This window comes from Orcinus orca, chromosome 20 (genome assembly GCF_937001465.1).
Source record: "Orcinus orca chromosome 20, mOrcOrc1.1, whole genome shotgun sequence".
Lineage (NCBI taxonomy): Eukaryota > Metazoa > Chordata > Mammalia > Artiodactyla > Delphinidae > Orcinus > Orcinus orca.
Genome location: NC_064578.1, coordinates 10590803 through 10605510, shown reverse-complemented (window position 1 = coordinate 10605510; position 14708 = coordinate 10590803). Strand labels below are relative to the sequence as shown.

Genomic DNA, 14708 nt, shown 5'->3' with positions numbered 1-14708 from the left:
ACATTTTAACTGGAAAAGAGGGTTAACTAACCTTGATAAAAAGAGAATTAAATCTCTTGAGTAGATTTGGTTTTTATTCTTTTATCCGTTTCATAATCCAAATTCTCTAATTTCATCCCCATAAGTCACCTTAAAGAAAAGAAACAGAGTGAATTAAATTGAATGAGATATTATCTCATTAAAGCAGATATTAACTCCAAAATATTAAGAGAAAACTCAGGCATTTGGTGCCAGGCATAGGTAGAAAGAAGTCTTTAAAAAAAAAAAAAAAGAAAGAGAAAGCTTGGAGGAGGCCCAACTCACCTCTGTCTGAGCTCCAATATTCTCTGTTCTTGATATAGAATCCTAACTCCCAGAGTGGGGTGGTTTTTCTCTGGAGAGAGAAAAATAAATACAATGGCAGAGGCTAAGTACTGAAGATCAGTATTCAACAACAGAGGCAGATTCAAGATGGCCAAGTTGGAAGATGTAGAGTTAGCATCTCCCCACAACTAGGGTGCCTGCCGGCCACTGGTGGGGGACTCTAACCTCCAAGGAGACAGGTGGAACCCCAGAGTGAACCGGTAGGACATAGGGGGAGAAAAGGGGGAGGAGAAGTGCAGGCCAGACAAGATTGGCGCCCCTGAGGCCGGGGAGATCAGGAGCGGCAGGTGGGAGGGGGCCTCCTGACCCCAGACCAGAGGAGCAAGAGAAGAGAGGAGAGGAGGGTGTTTGCTCCGCCCACTCAAGCCCAGGAAGCCTGCTGGGCTCCCAGGTGAGGTCCCCCGCCCAGAACCATGTAAGTGAGCCATCTTGGAAGCAGATTCCCCAGCCCAGCATTCAGATTACTGAGACCTCCCTAACATCTTTCCTGAAACCTCATGAGAGACCTCAAAGGGAGAGGACACAAATCAATAAAATTAGAAAGGAAAAAGGAGAAATCACAATGGACACTGCAGAAATACAAAGGATTATAAGAGACTACTACAAACAACTATATGCCAATAAAATGGACAACCACAAAGAAATGGACAGATTCTTGGAAAGGTACAATTTTTCAAGACTGAACCGGGAAGAATTAGAAAATATAAACAAACCCATCACAAGTAATGAAATGGAAATTGTAATTAAAACTCTTCCAACAAACAAAAGTCCAGGACCAGATGGCTTCACAGGCTACTTCTATCAAACATTTAGAGAAGAGCTAACACCGATCCTTCTCAAAATCTTCCAAAAAATGGCAGAGGGAGAAACACTCCCAAATTCATTCTATGAAGCCACCATCACCCTGATACTCAAACCAGAAAAAGATATCACACAAAAAAATTATAGATCAATATCACTGATGAACACAGATGCAAAATTCCTGAATAGAATACTAGCAAACAGAATCCAACAGCACATTAAAAGGATCATACGCCATGATCAAGTGCGATTTATCCCAGGGATGGAAGGATTCTTCAGGATATGCAAATCAATCAATGTGATGCACCACATTAAAAAATTAAGGAATAAAACCATATGATCTTCTCAATAGATGCAGAAAAAGCTTTTCACAAAATTCAACACTGATTTATGATAGAAACTTTCCAGAAAATGGGCATACAGGGAACCTACCTCAACATAATAAAGGCCATATATGACAAACCCACAGCAAGCATCATACTCAATGGTGAAAAACTGAAAGCATTTCCACTAAGATCAGGAACAACACAAGGATGTCCACTCTCACCACTCTTATTCAACATAGTTTTGGAGGTCCTAGCCACAGAAATCAGAGAAGAAAAAGAAATAAAAGGAATCCAAATTGGAAAAGAAAAAGTAAAACTGTCACTGTTTGCCGATGACATTATACTATACATAGAAAATCCTAAAGATGCCACCAGCAAACTACTAGAACTAATCAATGAATTTGGTAAGGTTGCAGGATACAAAATTAATGCACAGAAATCTCTGGCATTCCTATACACCAACAATGAAAAATCAGAAAGAGAAATTAAGGAAACACTCCCATTTACCATTGCAACAAAAAGAATAAAATACCTAGGAATAAACCTGCTTAAGGAGGCGAAAGACTTGTACTCAGAAAAGTATAAAAAACTGATGAAAGAAATCAAAGATGACATAAACAAATGGAGAAATATGCCATCTTCTTGGATTGGAAGAATCAATATTGTGAAAATGACTATACTGCCCACAGCAATCTACAGATTCAGTGCAATCCCTATCAAATTGCCAGTGGCATTTTTCACAGAACTAGACCAAATATTTCACAATTTGTATGGAAACACAAAAGGCCCCGAATAGCCAAAGCTATCTTGAGAAAGAAAAACGGAGCTGGAGGAATCAGGCTCCCTGATTTCAGACTCTATTACAAAGCTACAGTAATCAAGACACTATGGTACTGGCACAAAAACGGAAATATAGATCAATGGTACAGGATACAATGCCCAGAGATAAACCCATGCACATATGGGCACCTACTTTATGACAAAGGAGGCAAGAATATACAATGGAGAAAAGACAACCTCTTCAATAAGTGGTGCTGGGAAAACGGGACAGGTACATGTAAAAGAATGAAATTGGAACACTCCCTAACACCATACATAAAAATAAGCTCAAAATGGATTAAAGACCTAAATGTAAGGTCAGACATTATAAAACTATCAGAGGAAAATACAGGAAAAACACTCTTTGACATAAACCACAGAAGATCTTTTTTGACCCACCTCCTAGAGTAACAGAAATAAAAACAAAAATAAACAAATGGAACTTAATTAAACTTAAAAGCTTTTGCATAGCTAAGGAAACCATAAACAAGACAAAAAAACAACCCTAAGAATGGGAGAAAATATTTGCAAATGAAACAACAGACAGAGGATTAGTCTCCAAATATACAAACAGCTTATGGAGCTCAATATCAAAAAAACAAACAATCCAGTTAAAAAATGGGCAGAAGACCTAAATAGACATTCACCGAGGAAGACATGCAGATGGCCAAGAGGCACATGAAAAGGTGCTCAACATCACTAATTATTAGAGAAATGCAAATCAAAACTACAATGAGGTATCACCTCACGCTGGTCAGAATGGCCATTATCAAAAAAACTAGAAACAATAAATGATGGAGAGGGTGTGGTGAAAAGGGAACCCTCTTGCACTGTTGGTGGGAATGTAAATTTGATACAGCCACTATGGAAAAGAGTATGGAGCTTCCTTAAAAAACTAAAAATAGAACTACCATATGACCCAGCAATCCCATTACTGGACATATACCCTGAGAAAGCCATAATTCAAAAAGAGACATGTGCCACAGTGTTCACTGCAGCACTATTTACAATACTGAGGACATGGAAGCAACCTAAATGTCCATCGACAGATGAATGGATAAAGATGTGGCACATATATACAATGGAATATTACTCATCCATAAAGATAAACGAAATTGAGTTATTTGTAGCGAGGTAGATGGACCTAGAGTCTGTCATACAGAGTGAAGTAAGAAAGATAAAAACAAATACCGTATGCTAACACATATATATGGAATCTAAAAAAAAAAAAAGTGGTACTGATGAACCTAGTTGCAGGGCAGGAATAAAGAGGTAGACATAGAAAATGGACTTGATGACATGGGGTGGGAGGGCGAAGCTGGGGCCAAGTGAGAGTAGCATCCACATATATACACTACTGAATGTTAGATACTTGGCTGGTGGGAAAAAGCAGCATAGCACAGGGAGATTGGCTCAGTGCTTTGCAATGACTTAGAGAGGTAGGATATGGAGGATCGAAGGGAGGCTCAAGAGGAAGGGGATATGGGGACATGTGTATGCATATGGTGATTCGCTTTGTTGTGCAACAGAAACTAATACAGTATTGAGAAGCAATTATACTCCAATAAAGTTCTATTTAAAAAAAATCGAACAGTAAAACTGACTTCCTTTTAGGAGTAGGGAATCTAGGGAATTGGAAAGAGGACAGAGAGAGAACACTAACTTTTCAAATTCAATCTTGAATTTAAGCTGTATTTTTTTTCTCAGTAGAGCAGGGCTCATTTATGCCCCTGTCTCATTCCTCTGTGATCTTCACCAACCAAAAGTGGTTTGAGTAGTTCTATTGTCAAGAGTTACGACAATATCAGTGTGCGTTTTCAGATGTTCTTAGGTGAGAAGGAAAGTAGGTAATTGTGGAGCCAGAGAACTCTACTGCCTGTTGTACCAAAGCTACCAATAGAGTGTAGGCAGGATGTTTGCTGCTAGCATCATAGCAACAGTGACATACAACTAAAAAGGTTTGATTCGAGTTTTCCAACAAGTTCCCTGAGGACCATCTTCCCCCATCCTCATTGTGTCCCATGTCACTGAGGCAACTAATAACTCAGCACAGATGTTTTCAATCTTTGCTTTTTGAGCCCACGCAGGGCAGATAAATAAATTTCTTCAGCAATTGCACTTTTGGGCCACTTACACAATAGGCTGAAGTCATTCTTAGATTTCCAGAGACTGGAAACCACCGTAAAATTATGGAAGGTTCAAGGGCTTGGAAGAGCCCTTAAATGTCTCATCTACAATGTTGTTGGAATTGGATCAATGGTTCCAAGTCCTGCTGAATATAAAAATAACCTGGGAAACTTTCAGCTCTATCGCAAATCAGTGGAATCAGAATCTCTGGAGGTGAGGCATGGCATAATCTTTTTTACATTCTCTCCACATTGCTGTAATGTACATTCAGGGTTGAGAATCGCAAGATCGAATGATATCCTGGGTTCAAGAAGGGTATGAGAATAAATGAAGTTCATGCAGAGAATTAATGCAGAATAAAACCTAAACCCCAGATTTTCTGGCTTCCAATGTGGTCTTCTTTTCAGTGCACCATAGCAATGCATTTAGTAATTAATGCACTTAGTAATATCTGCTTAATCAATTCAGCGAAGAGAGAGACAGTAAATCTTAAGATCTCTTTCTTTAAGTAATGAAACTCAGGGCTTCAGGATCCTCAGTTACTAGAATATCAGGTTCTATTACTTGTTGTTGAGAATTGGGCTGAATTTATTATTTTTGAGAGGCAGCAGAGCTCTTAGCATGTTGGGACTGCAAGTCAGGTAAAACCAGTTTCTAGTATTGGCCTTGTCAGTCTTGTTTGTTTTCAGTGACAATTACTCCATGTGTAGGTGTATTTTTGATGTGTTTGTGTGGGAAAGTGAGCTCAGCGTCTCCCTACTTTGCCACTTTGATCTCTCCTCACCAGGTCAAGTTAGTTGTGCTTCTCTACTATCAACAATCTACCAGAAAAAGAAATTAAAAAAACAATTCTATATTTACAATAGCATCAAAAGCAATAAAATACTTTGGAATAAATTTAACCAAGGAGTTAAAATATCTGTGTACTGAAAACTGTAAGAAATTGATCAAAGAAATTGAAGACACAAATAGAAAGATATCCCATGTTCATGGATTCGAAGAATTAATATTGTTAAAAATGTCTATGCTACCCAAAGTGATCTATAGATTCGTTGCAATCCTTATCCAAACTCCAATGGCATTTTTTTCCCACAGAAATAAAAAAAAAAAATCCTAATATTCATATGGAACCACAAAAAACCCAGAAGAGCCAAACCAATCTTGACAAAAAAGAACAAAACTGGAGTCATCAGTTTCTGATTTCAAATTGTATCACAAAACCATAATAATCTCAACTGGTTTGTGTTCAGGTTTGCTGCTTCTTCCTTTTGCCTTGTCAAACTTGTTTCTTAGCCCCTCTAGTAAATTATTTTTGGTTTCAGTTAGTGGACTTTTTAAACTCCAGAATTTTTGTTTCTTTTTTTGTTTGTTTGTTTTTTAATAATTTCAACCTCTTTATTGACATTCTCTATTTGGACCATTGTTCTCATACTTTACTATCACTCTTACACTTTTGTTTAGTTCTTCAGGCGTGATTTTCTTTCATTTTTGAAATATTTGAAATAGCTGATTTATAGCCTTTTTAAAAATTAAGGCTAATATCTGAGCTTCCTCATGGAAAGGAAAGGAAAGAAAAGAAAGGAAAAGCAAAGAAACTTCTTTGCTCTTTGCTTCTCCACACTTGTCCCTTCAACAATGTGCGTGTTTATGTTTACTCTCAAGATCATTAGGCAAGTGCTGTTCCTATTTTATCCAAAATTTTTTTGATTGAGACTTGATCTCTAGAAGACTTAAACCATCATCCTGTAAGTGGAAGTCACAGGGCAATTTTTAAACAAATCTTATTATTGGCTTGTTTTTTTTTTTTTTTAAATTAGCTTCTCTCTTTCCTAAGTGGAAAGATTTTACTACCTGAGACAGACTTATATTCTAAACCCAGCAATATCATGTTTTGCTCTGTGACCTCAAGAGAATTATTTACCTTTATCGAACCTCAGTTTCCTCATCCTTAAAAGGGAGGAAATGATAATAAGGGATTTGATGTGAGAATTAAAGGAGAGAATGCAGAAACAGAGCATAGGACAATATCTGGCACATGATTGGGGTTTGGTAATTATCAGCCCACTTTTCTCTGTGCAGCAATAAAGGCTTTGGAAAGGAATTGAACTAGCTGGTGATGATTATCTGGCTCCTGCATTTGAAGGCAGTAAAACCAACATCTGAATTATCTGAGTTGATAAGATTATCTAGATCACTGCTAAATCTCCCTGCCACTTTGTACTGGGGATACCGAGACACCTAACTCCCAAACATAATCTTCTGAAAAGCAGTTTTTTTTACAGGGTAACTCTGAAAGACGCTTTGTGCTAGGAACAATACCCAGAGTGTGCCTTCCAGGTAGACAATATGGTCCAGAAACACATTAATCTTCCCCGCAATCCTATTTCATGTCTTCCGGACCTTGCAGAGGGGAGGTGGGTGGAAACAATTGATCCATTGAGAATCGCAGGCTGACCTCCAACTCAGACCTCTACCTGGGTGAGTAAATTTGGATGGAGAACAAGTGCTCTGGCCCCAGCCAAAGGTGGTTTCCTGCTCCTTGACTGAGGCTGGCTCCAGTTCAGTTATGAGATCTTGCTAGCAAGGCTCCCCTTGGAAAAGACGTTAAAAGTGCCCACCCAGTCAGGATTTAATTAATAATCACACAGGAACCAACTTCCTCCCACTCTGGGAAAAGGAGGAGTTGGGCAGGTGGCCATTCCCAGGCTGCCAGCTCTCAGACTTTTGAGATCCTCAGCCGTGCACCTGTGCCAGGACGCTGTCAGCTGAGGGTCAGATGATCCAGGGCCTCAAGAAATCTTGGCCATGAATAAACCTGCTTCTCAAGTTATTTCCTGGAAAGCTTCAAAATCACAAAACTCTTCTTTTACCCTTTAAATCTCCTTTGCTGTTGCAAGAGCATCTGTTGCCTTCTTCACGATTCTGTCTTCTTTTTCTTGATTGTCATTTTTATGGGTACCATGTGTTCAGTATTACGGTGGGTCAGGATCTCCCATTTAGTGAACAGTACCTTACTGAGCATTCAAACAATTTTAGTTACTGGAGTTACTCCTGACTAGGTTAGTCACCAATGAATGAATGACATATGGGTTGAGGGTTTGTGCAGGGTTGAGTCAGGGAATACAGTTCCAGTGGTTTACTGTGCTTGCAGGCAAAGTGGGTGCTGGCAGTGAGAGCATGATCTTAAGAAAAATAAATGCAGGTGCTGGCTTTGGGAGCAAAATCACACCACAGACTGGTGTGCAAGAAATTGATTAAGGGTTCCAAGCACATATGGCTAGAATACCATGTAGTTTCTGCTACAACGATATGCTTGTTCTGCTTAGTGCTTATCATGGTTGTAATTTTATGTTTGTCTATGAGATGCCTTGGTTAATTAATTTATTAAAAAATTTTTTTGGCTGCGTTGGGTCTTCATTGCTGAGTGTGGGCTTTTTCTCTAGTTACGGCGAGCAGAAGCTACTCTTCATTGCAGTGTGCGGGTTTCTCATTGCGGTGGCTTCTCTTGTTGCAGAGCACGGACCCTAGGCTCGCGGGCTTCCGTAGGTGCAGCAGTCAGGCTCAGTAGTTGCGGCAGGTGGGCCCCTAGAACGCATGAACTTCAGTAGCTGTGGCTCAAGGGCTCTAGAGCGCAGGCTCAGTAGTTGCGGCGCATGGGCCCCTAGAGCGCATGAGCTTCAGTAGTTGTGGCTCACGGGCTCTAGAGCGCAGGCTCGCTAGTTGTGGTGCACGGGCTTAGTTGCTCTGCACCATGTGGGATCTTCCCGGACCAGGGCTTGAACCCATGTCTCCTGCATTGGCAGGCGGATTCTTAACTACTGCGCCACCAGGGAAGTCCCGATGCCTTGGTTAATAGCTGTACTCACCCATGAATAAAAACCCAAAGAGGGCAGAACTCTGTCTACTTTTCCTTAACCGTGTAGTATCCAGCACAGGTGGTGCTAACTTTTGTTGAATAAATGATGCAGTGTCTGTTCCTAGATGATGAAATTAAGGATCAAAGAAATGAAGTGATATTGCCACTAATGAGATGGGTTCTCAGAGGGAATTCAGGATATGAATTTGAGGTTTGTGTAGATGCAAATTTCTTGCTCTTAATCAACATAATAGTGTCACCATGAATCTAATGCCATCGTATAAAACGTCTGGGAGCCTTATTTCTTATGAAAAACTAGGGGAGTTAATAATAATTATTTTACATTGTTGTTTTAAGATTCAGATAACTACAGAAATTGAGATTAATATATGGAAAATACCAAGTACATTCCTTGCACATAGCAGATGTGCATTAATGTTAGTTATGATTATTATTATCATCATCACATCATCATTGCCTCTCCCTGCTGTTCCCACTCTAGTATCTTATTACATTGTTATTTTTGGTTTTCCAAGTAGGTCCTAGGAAAATTTTATGAAAATAAATGAAACGTTTACATTTCATCAAATCACTCTTAAAGCATTAAAAAAAAATCTGTTTCATAGAATGCACATGATATTAAAGAATACTGGGTCCAAAACACCTTCCCTCAGGTATACCTCATTTTCTCTTTTAATGTGTGGGACAGGAAGAAGGGAGTAAGATCAAATTCGTTTTTTCTTCCTTCCACCCTCTCCAACTCCAACCTTATCATAATTTTGGGGGGATGGAGGTGGCTAGAAATGCCAGATGTAGCTGTCCCTGCCAAACTCCTGAAGAGTAGATTGAATGAGTAAGGCATAATGCCAAGGGTAGCCCCTACCCTCCCAACTGTTTTCTACAACCAGATTCCAGAACTTTAAAAATGCTTCCCACCTTACTCTTGTCCAGCAGAAACAGACCAGCTCCTGACAGGTCCTTATCCTTCAGTGACATCCCAATAAAAATGAAGGGTTGACTTCCAAGCTGCTTAATTTCCTCATACAATCCAAGCAGGGGCAGGAGGGTTTAACTATTGCTTCAATTGTTCTATGTTTATTAAGAGATCAAATACAGTAAATCAAACTACCATTTTAACTTAGCATATGTGGCCATTTTAAACATAATTGATTCATGATAACATTTGGGTCAAAACATGCTTGCTATCTCTGTCCTAAATATTGATACTGTGAATGTTTCTCCTTTTTGAAAGAGTATAAGGGAATCCATTTAGAAAATGTTTAAAACAAGTGCTAACATTGAGCTTTTCATCTCAGTCATCAAGTGAGATAATCACAAAAAAGAACTTTAGAAACAATATGATTTAGTGCTCTTTTTTCTGGCCCTGCAGAGTTCTCTTTCATAGATGATTTCAATTCTATAGTAAAAACGCTATTTAATGGGCTTCTCTGGTGGCGCAGTGGTTGAGAGTCTGCTTGCTGATGCAGGGGACACGGGTTCATGCCCCGGTCCGGGAGGATCCCACATGCCGCGGAACGACTGGTCCCATGAGCCATGGCCGCTGAGCCTGCGCGTTCGGAGCCTGTGCTCCACAATGGGAGAGGCCACAGCGGTGAGAGGCCCGCGTATTGTAAACCCCCCCCCCCAAAAAGCGCTATTTAATTTTCTGAATCCCTAACACCTAGACTATAAGTTTGAAGAGGCAGAGACTATGTCTATCTTGTTCCCCTGTGTATCATCCATTCAAGAAATGGTAGGTAATGACAATACCATACTAAACAAGATAGAAAAATCCCCTACCCTCATGGACCTTACATTCTAATTATATCTTCAGTACCAAGGACAGTGGCTGAAAGTTACCCTTGTCTGGTTGAGTGAAATAGCAAATAGTGAATGAAGTTGCCCCTTCTGTAAACAAAATTGGTTTGGGGCACTCTTGAACCAAGTAAATGGGGTGTGAACAGTACAGGAAGAATTAGTGCTACACAGCCAAGTTCCTATGTGATCATAGGTGTGAGCAAAGACAGTCCTCATCTCAACCACATTCTTTTTTTTTTTTTTTTTTTTTGTGGTAGGTGGGCCTCTCACTGTTGTGGCCTCTCCCGTTGCGGAGCACAGGCTCCAGACGTGCAGGCTCAGCGGCCATGGCTCACGGGCCCAGCTGCTCCGCGGAATGTGGGATCTTCCCGGACCGGAGCATGAACCTGTGTCCCCTGCATTGGCAGGCGGACTCTCAACCACTGCGCCACCAGGGAAGCCCTCAACCACATTCTTATTTAAACAATTTTATATCTCAATAAAGAGGTATAATCGACATGCCATAAAATCGCCCATTTAAAGTGTCCAATCCAATGTATTTGAGTATATTTACAAAGTTTTGTCACCTTCAACATCCTTACTAATTCATGGCTCAAAGCAAAGCAGTAGTTCAGTTCCCTGAAGATACCAGCCTCTGGGAAAGGAAATGGGTCAGATATTTAAAAAAATTTTGTTCTTTCATGAAGTCCCCTTTGCCCTGCAGAGAGGAAGTATGACAACATCTTTATGCTTTTTATGGTCCCAGAGTATTTCTTTTGAGGAAGGGGAACTTAATACCATAGATATCACATGAACCCAGCAGTTTTTCTTACTAGGTTTCTGTCTGAAGCTCACTACTCGTTAAAATTCTCTGAGGTCTCCAGAGTAATTGTCAATAAAAGCATTTCCTTACCAAGTGAAAGATCAAATATTTTGTAATACAGTGAAAAGAATACTTGTATAAAACTATTGCATCTGAGTTTACTCTTGGACTTACCATTAACTCACTGGGTAGTTTTAGGAAAGGCCCACAAATATTTGGGTCTCAGTTTCTACATTTGTGAGGGAGAGAGAAGGAAATGATAATTAAATTCTCTTCCAGTTCATAGTTTTTACACATTAATTTGCAAGTGGGCCACTCTGCTCAATTATAATTGGGTGATTTTATTATTTTAGAAGGGGACCCCGCCTTCTACATCTACATGATCCTGATTTGCATTATGTGATATGGACAATAATACAGGCTGCAAACAAGCATTTTCAAATGCTGAGTGGGGTGAATGTAAAAGTGAGGAATTCTAAAGAAATCTTAGGACTGTATGACCTTGGACCATTGCCTCATTTCTGTGTGGATGAGCGTTTCAGATTTTTAAGAATCCGTCCCTTTGGGTCAGGAAGAAGATCTGTTTCTATGCTTGGATCTCACATTGTAGTAGATGCTCAATAAATGCTTGCTGAAGGAAGACTATGTTTTAGATAGCAAAAATACAGGAAAAAATGTTAGTTTAGGTAGAGCGAACTACAAGAGAGTACATGTGATTTTATGTCAGAGAGATTTTAGTGTGAAAACAAATACTAACTTCCACAAACACGTGAAGTCTGCCGACCTATCTGCATGTCATAAAAGCTCTGGGTAATGTGGGCCTCATAACAAAGGCAGAAATTCGCTGTATACAATAACAATTACTCTTTTATTGCTTTAAAATGATGCAGATATATACATAGACAGACATGTTCATTTTAAATATCTGGAACCAATCTTAAAAATAAAAACCCAGGGCTTCCCTGGTGGCGCAGTGGTTGAGAGTCCGCCTGCCTATGCAGGGGACACAGGTTGGTGCCCTGGTCCGGGAAGATCCCACATGCCGCAGAGCGGCTGGGCCCGTGAGCCGTGGCTGCTGAGCCTGCGCGTCCGGAGCCTGTGCTCCGCAACGGGAGAGGCCACAACAGTGAGAGGCCCGCGTACCGAAAAAACAAAAAACAAAAAAACCCCATAAATTAATAAAATTAGCCATTAAACAAGAAAAATAAGAGGCCCAGAAAGGCACAAACCATGGAATTAAACTGTTTATTCTTTAGCATGGCCCCAAAGCATCCTCCTAGCAGCTCTTCCCTATTATTATGAAAGATGTTGTTTCAGGGCTTCCCTGGTGGCGCAGTGGTGAGAGTCCGCCTGCGGATGCAGGGGACACGGGTTGGTGCCCCGGTCCGGGAAGATCCCACATGCCGCGGAGCGGCTGGGCCCGTGAGCCATGGCTGCTGAGCCTGGGCGTCCAGAGCCTGTGCTTCGCAACGGGAGAGGCCACAGCAGTGAGAGGCCCGCGTACTGCAAAAAAAAAAAGATGTTTCTTTTGTCTTCTGTTGGACAAAAGCTGAAGTTACCATTTTCACTCAGTCGAGTCAGCCATTGCATTTTTTGCAGTTTGTAGCGAAGGGACAGTTGGCCTAATTCCTAAAAATGATTGATTCACCTCCTGGCACCTAATGACCGGGCAGGAAATAGGACGGAAGCCTTCATTCTGCCTTGACTCTGGATCTCAGGACTACAACTGTTTTCATGCACTGTGTGTTTCTTCACACACACAAGAGCGCTGGGAGTGATTTGCCAAAAGACACTTTCCGATGGGGATTTCACTGGCTTCTCTATGGTAGGCCCTCCCTCCCCCACCATTTTTAAGAAAATAAACGACAGTACAGTAGCTGTTGCATGTGGGTGCTTGACTGAGAGAAATGGCTAATTTCCCTCAATACTGTTCCACTGCCCGCCAAACCCCTCTGTAGGCTACTGACATGTTTGGGCATGAGAAGAGAGAAAAAGGTGAGCAGGTGGTCCCTGCCTGCAAATCCTTTTCTTGACACACGATTTACCGTCACAAGAGTTTTCCAGGTGAAACATACATGCAAAGAATGAGAAGGGGCCAGAGGCCCTTCATTCTCAGCTGAGTTTGGCCCAGACCGCTGCAGAGCTGCACTGCAGGGCGTGGTACCTCGGGGACTCCCTTGCCTGTATGACCGCTGCAGAGCTGCACTGCAGGGCGTGGTACCTCGGGGACTCCCTTGCCTGTATAAGGCAGACAGACCCAAGGCACTTGCTTATTTGCCCTAGACCAGTGGTTCCAAACCTAGCTGTTCCTCAAAGAAACCTGAATGCCTTTTTCAAAATATTAATTAATTAGTTAATTTATGGCTGCGTTGGGTCTTTGCTGCTGCGTGCAGGCTTTCTCTAGTCGCAGCGAGCGGGGGCTACTCTTCATTGTGGTGCGTGGGCTTCTCACTGCGGTGGCTTCTCTTGTTGCAGAGCACGGGCTCTAGGCGTGCGGGCTTCAGTAGTTGTGGCACGTGGGCTCCAGAGCGCAGGCTCAGTAGTTGTGTTGCACAGGCTTAGTTGCTCCGCAGCATGTGGGATTTTCCCAGACCAGGGCTCAAACCCGTATACCCTGTATTGGCAGGCAGATTCTTAACCACTGCACCACCAGGGAAGTCCAATCTGAATGCCTTTTAAAATATAAATGCCCAGGTCTTGCCCCCAGGTTACTTAATTAAATTTCTGGAATGAGGCCTGGGAAGTTCTATGTAAAATATCCTTAGGTGATGGTAATGTAGCTCATGATTTAGAAATTATTGTCCTGAGACTTATTCTAGATACAACTTGCCTTTCAAAGGGGATGGGGCAGGGGAGAGAGGACCCTCTTTCCAAGAAATGGGAGATACTATGCCCCTTGGTATATGAGACGGAAATCTGCAAGAATGGTAGACTATGTAGACCTTCTGCCAAGTGGGGGGCTGCCCCATCCTTCCTGTGTTCCGGCCACATGAAAGAAGAGAGGAGAAGTCAGAGAGAGAAACAGGTCTGGGCCTTGTCTCTGGCAGGAACAGCTCCTGGCCCTGGTTCACCTTGAAAGGCCATTTCCTCCAGGGCTCTGATTGTTAACACAGAGAAAGGGCTACTCTTCGTACCGCACATCAGTTTTAGTTAAGTCTGTTAGCCACGGGGATGGAGGATTCAGGCGTACCAAGTGTTCCTTTAGAGTAGTGCTTTCCAACATGGCGTATGGACGCTCTGGTGCAACACCAGGTAATGTCAGGTGATGTCCTAACCTGTATGAGGCAGAGGCAGCCTAAATCAGGAGGCCAAGGCGATGGAAGGAAGAAGAGAAGAGGGGAATAAGGAAACAGGGGTTGGGGAGAGATGGCCTACAGGATTTCCTTTCCCTAGACCTTGGTGCCTCTTTCTCATCCCAGTTAGCGTGCTGGGAACAATCCATGAACATCATTTGTCCATTTTACCAACCAACAATCGTATAAATTTTTTTTTAATTGAATGACCTGGTTATGAACTCAGCTGTGTCCCTTATGAAACAGAGTTTAGGAAAACACTTAGAAATACTTTGCAAGTATCCCTTCATAGTGTTCAAAAGGGGATGCCCGTTGTGTGCACTGGGTAAGGCAGTTTGCCATTGTTTTGCAGAAACTAACAACTAACTGGATACATTTAGAAAAATACTTTCTGGATATTTCTCCTCATGTCTTCTTTGTGCACAAAAATTTGTTGAACAAAAGTCAAGTATGATTCTCAATGTCTAATTCTATCAGCATAGGCACAGTTAAATGGATATAAT

At 41.5% G+C, this 14708-nt stretch overlaps 1 long non-coding RNA gene across 1 annotated transcript in view; it reads left to right on the top strand.

Moving 5' to 3' along the window:
* The window catches only part of LOC117196727 (uncharacterized), a 76810-nt gene that overhangs the window by 47160 nt on the left and 14942 nt on the right, over positions 1–14708 (top strand). The gene's annotated exons all lie outside the window — the stretch shown is intronic.